Source organism: Trachypithecus francoisi, unplaced genomic scaffold (assembly GCF_009764315.1).
Source record: "Trachypithecus francoisi isolate TF-2019V2 unplaced genomic scaffold, Tfra_2.0 Lachesis_group8, whole genome shotgun sequence".
NCBI classification, from domain to species: domain Eukaryota; kingdom Metazoa; phylum Chordata; class Mammalia; order Primates; family Cercopithecidae; genus Trachypithecus; species Trachypithecus francoisi.
The window spans coordinates 88289154-88294063 of NW_022681473.1; the positions used below are offsets into that span (position 1 = coordinate 88289154).

Consider the following 4910-nt stretch of genomic DNA (forward strand, 5'->3'; position numbering starts at 1 on the left):
GGTCAACGGATCTACTAGGATCGATCTGCTAATAGGTGAGCCGGCTCGCCTGTGTTTGCCCGTCTTCGTCTTTGTCTGTCTGTGTCCGTTCTGAACCTGCGGCTCTTTAAGTCCGCCTGAGGCTGTTAGCCTGTCTGAATTCGCGGCTCTTTAAGTCCGCCTGAGGCTGTTAGCCTGTCTGAATTCGCGGCTCTCTAAGTCCGCCTGAATCTGTGACTCGCGAGGTCTGAAGCTGGCATACGTCCTGGCGGACGCGCTATAGGACAGCCAGCAGAGACCGGTGGGAGACGTCCCCCGGCTCTCATCTGGTTCTTGTTTGCACTTATTTTGACCCAGATTTCTGGAGTGCGCCTGCGACTGACATAACTTGTTGTTGATATTCCAGCAACTCACTTTCCCTTGCAGGACCTGTTTACCTGATAGCGGGGACCCACTGTCCACAGAACCCCCTCCATACCTCTCCCGGCCGCAGGCCTCAGCCCCCCCCCCCAGGTTGAGCCGCGGGAGGGAGCAGGCAGACGGGAGGTGGCTAGCGCACCCGGACCCACTACAAGGGAAAGTAACTCTGAAGGGCTGGCGTGGGTCCTCTGTAAGCTGAGCGCTGGTCCCATGGGCCCCGCTTTTCTTTCTCTATACTCTGTCTCTGGGTCTTATTTCTTTTCTAAAGTCTCTCGTTCCACCTAACGAGAAACACCCACAGATGTGGAGGGGCACGCCACCCCTTCATCTGGTGCCCAACTTGGAAGCTTTTCTCTAAGGTGAGGGTATGCTGGAGTGTGGTCATTAAAGACAAGTCGACGAAAGACTCCCGAGTACGTCTACAGTCAGCCTTGTGGTAAGCTTGCGCGCTCGGAAGAACCTAGGGTAACAATGGAGCAAACTAAAAGTAAATATGCCTCATCGCAGCTTTATAAAAATTCTCTTAAAAAGAGGGGGAGTTAAAGTGTCTAGCAAAAATCTAAATACGCTCTTTCAAACAATAGAACAGTTTTGTCCATGGTTTCCGGAACAGAAAACTTTAGATCTAAAAGATTGGGAAAAAAATTGGCCTAAACAAAAGGCTGTTACAAGACTTATCGGCGTAGGCACAGCTTCAGAAGTGTATGAAAGTACAATGATTTTACATTGTTTAGGGCCAGATAATCAAAAAAGAAAAGAAATGGGGTATCCTTTTTAGGGGCGGCCACTGTAGAGCCTCCTAAACCCATTCCATTAACTTGGAAAACAGGAAAACCGGTATGGGTAAATCAGTGGCCGCTACCAAAGCAAAAACTGGAGGCTTTACACTTACTAGCAAAGAAACAATTAGAAAAGGGACACATTGAGCCTTCATTCTCACCCTGGAATTCTCCTGTATTTGTAATTCAAAAAAAAAAAAAAAAAATCAGGCAAATGGCGTATGTTAATGGACTTAAGAGCCGTAAACGCTGTAATTCAACCCGTGGGGCCTCTCCAACCTGGATTGCCCTCTCCGGCCATGATCCTAAAAGACTGGCTTTTAATTATAATTGGTCTAAAGGATTGCTTTTGTTTACCATTCCTCTGGCAGAGCAAGATTGTAAAAAATTTGCCTTTACTATACCAGCCATAAATAATAAAGAACCAGCTACCAGGTTTCAGTGAAAAATTTTACCTCAGGGAATGCTTAATAGTCCAACTATTTGTCAAGCTTTCGTAGGTCAAGTCCTTCAACCAGTTAGAAACAGATTTTCAGATTGTTATATCATTCACTATATTGATGATATTTTATGTGCTGCAGAAACAAGAGACAAATTAATTGACTGTTACACATTTCTGCAAGCAGAGGTTGCTAACACAGGACTAACAATAGCATTTAAAAAGATCCAAACCTCTGCTCCTTTTCATTATTTAAGGATGCAAATAGATAATAAAAAAATATTAGCCCCGGAGGCAACAAAAAAAAATTAAAATTATAGAAGAGAAAAAAAAAATTTCGGTCAGCGCAAATCAGTAAAATAGATTCTTTAGCCCCACTCCAACTTTTGATTTTCGCCACTGCGCGTTCTCCAAAAGGCATCATTTTCAAAATACTGATCTTGTAGAGTGGTCATTCCTTCCTCACAGTACAATTAAAACTTTTACATTGTACTTGGATCAAATGGCTACATTAATTGGTCAGACAAGATTACGAATAATAAAATTGTATGGTAATGACCCAGACAAAATAGTTGTTCCTTTAACCAAGGAACAAGTTAAACGAGCCTTTATCAATTCTGGTGCATGGCAAATTGGCCTTGCAGATTTTGTAAGAATTATTGATAATCATTACCCAAAAACAAAAATCTTCCAGTTTTTAAAATTGACTACTTGGATTTTACCTAAAATTACCAGACATAAACCTTTAGAAAATGCTCTGACAGTATTCACTGATGGTCCCAGCAATGAAAAAGTGACTTACAGAGGGCCAAAAGAGCGAGTAATCAAAACTCAATATCAATCTGCTCAAGAGCAGAGTTGGTTGCAGTCATTACAGTGTTAAAAGATTTTAATCAACCTGTTAATATTATATCAGATTCTGCATATGTAGTACAGGCTACAAAGGATGTTAAGACAGCTCTAATTAAATATAGCCTAGATAATCAGTTACACCAGCTGTTCACTTTGTTACAACAAAGATAGGACATGGGAAATAGGGAAGGTAATAACCTGGGGAAGAGGTTTTGCTTGTGTTTCACTAGGAGAAAATCAGCTTCCTATTTGGATACCCACTAAGCATTTGAAGTTCTACAATGAACCCATCGGAGATGCAAAGAAAAGCGCCTCCACAGAGACAGAAACACCGTAATCGAGCACCATTGACTCACAGGATAAATCAAGTGGTGATATTAAAAAAGCAGATAAAGTCACCATGCACCAGGAAGGCAGAGCTGCCGACCTGGGCACAGTTAAAGAAGCTGACACTGTTAGCTAGAAAAAGCCTAGCCAGCGCAAAGGTGACACAAACCTCAGGAAAAAAAAAAAAAAAAAAAAAAAAAAAATTCTTTATGGATTAAAACCCCACAACTTAAATTAAGTCTATTGAGAACTCTACTGCAGCAAATTTTGAAATTATGTGTCTCTGTTTAATCGGTTTGTTTTTAGTGTGCTGGACCAGTCAAAGAATCCTATGCCACAATCGAGAGAACGAACGAGCCTTCATCGCCATGGCATATTTATATAGAAAAAAAGGGAGAGAAAATGTTGCAGGGAGTCAGAAACCTTGAATGGAGGGACTGGCTACAGCCACGGCAAAAAACATAAAATATGAAGATGTCATGGACATTTTATACTTCTCCGAAATTAATACTTTTGTAATTTCTTATGTCTGCCTTTACTTTAATACTTTTGTAATTTCCTATGTCTTTACTTTAATCTCTTAGTCCCATCATCTTCTTTGTAAGCTGAGAAGGATATATGTCACCTCAGGACCCTGTGATGATTGAGTTAACTGCACAAATGGTTTGTAGAGCATGTGTGTTTAAACAATATGGACTCTGGGCATCTTGAAAAAAGAACAGGATAACAGTGATGTTCAGGGAACAAGGGAGGTAACCTTGAACTGGCCGCTGATGAGCCGGACGGAACAGAGCCATATTTCTTCTCTTTTTGAATGCAAATAGGAGAAATATCGCTGAATTCTTTTTCTCAGCAAGGAATATCCCTGAGAAAGAGAATGCGCTCTGAGGGTAGGCCTATAAACGACCCCCTTGGAGGCGTGCCTCCTTTTACAGTTGAAGCCGAAGGGATGAAATAAGCCCCGGCCTCCTGTAGTGCTCTCAGGCTTATTAGGATGAGGAAATTCCCACCTAATAAATTTTGGTCAGTCAGGTTGTCTGCTCTCAAACCCTATTTCCTGATAAAATGTTATCAATTGAGTATGCGTTTCCAAAATTTCATTAGCAATTTTAATGTTAACACCATCCTGTGCTCTCATCCTGCCCCCACTTACTTTGTAATATTCTATTACTTTGTAAAGTTTGTAATCTCAGTGTCATGATGACAATGGTAAAATTCCTCTATGTTTCCCCTGTTAGCCCCCTTCCTTGGACCTCTGCTAAGTCTACTATTTCTGCTTACCGTAGGACCTTGTGTTATTAACAGAATTTTGCGGTTTGTCAGGGAAGGTTTGACACCATACAGCACATGGTCCTCATAGCCCAATAACAACCTGTAAACGCTGAAACGGAATCAGACTTATAAGACCCAAGATTGGCTCTAGAGGTACTTGAGAAAGGGAGGAATGAAAGAGACCAAATGAAATCTACAGGCAGGCAGCCCGGGCGGCGCCTTGAGCCTAGTTAGAAGTTGACCCTACAGGCAGACAGCCCGGGCGGCGCCTTGAGCCTAGTTAAAAGTTGACGCCGGACCTAACCGATAATGTTATCTATAGATTTCAGATGTTGTATAGACAAGCAATGTGAAAGTCCCTGTCTTGTTCTTTTTCTGTTCTAATTACTAGTGCTTGCCATATATCTCTCAACTTCCTGAGCCCAGTATAAACATATCCCACCATATGTCTCCCCTCCATATATCCCTCAACTTCCTGGGCTCATCCCACCATATGTCTCCCTACCATATATCTTTCAATTCAAAGACTACCATATATCTCAACTTTAGAAGGACACCACCTGGAAAATCCCTGATAAGAAAACAGCCGTTTGTGAGAGCACGGGAACCAATAAAAAAACTGCTAAATGTATAAACTTAAAATGTTAACCAATTGTAATGCTGTAACCTAGAGAATTCCCTCGTTCCTCTGCAACTTTACAAGTCCTGTTTACATTAGGCTATAAAAGGCAAGCGCACGCATTGTTCTGGGCCCTCCTGTATGTTGTGGAACGGAGGGACCAAGTTCGAACTTGCATTAAAGATCCTTGCCGCTTGGCTTTGACTCTGGACTCTGGTGGTCT

The 4910-nt window shown here is 42.0% G+C and overlaps 1 long non-coding RNA gene across 1 annotated transcript; it reads left to right on the plus strand.

Annotated features, from left to right (window-relative positions):
- The first annotated feature begins 395 nt into the window (after positions 1-395).
- Positions 396-3182, plus strand: LOC117080745. The gene is made up of 2 exons (XR_004435938.1): positions 396-835; positions 3103-3182. It is a non-coding gene; the product is annotated as an uncharacterized LOC117080745 (long non-coding RNA).
- The last annotated feature ends 1728 nt before the right edge of the window (positions 3183-4910 follow it).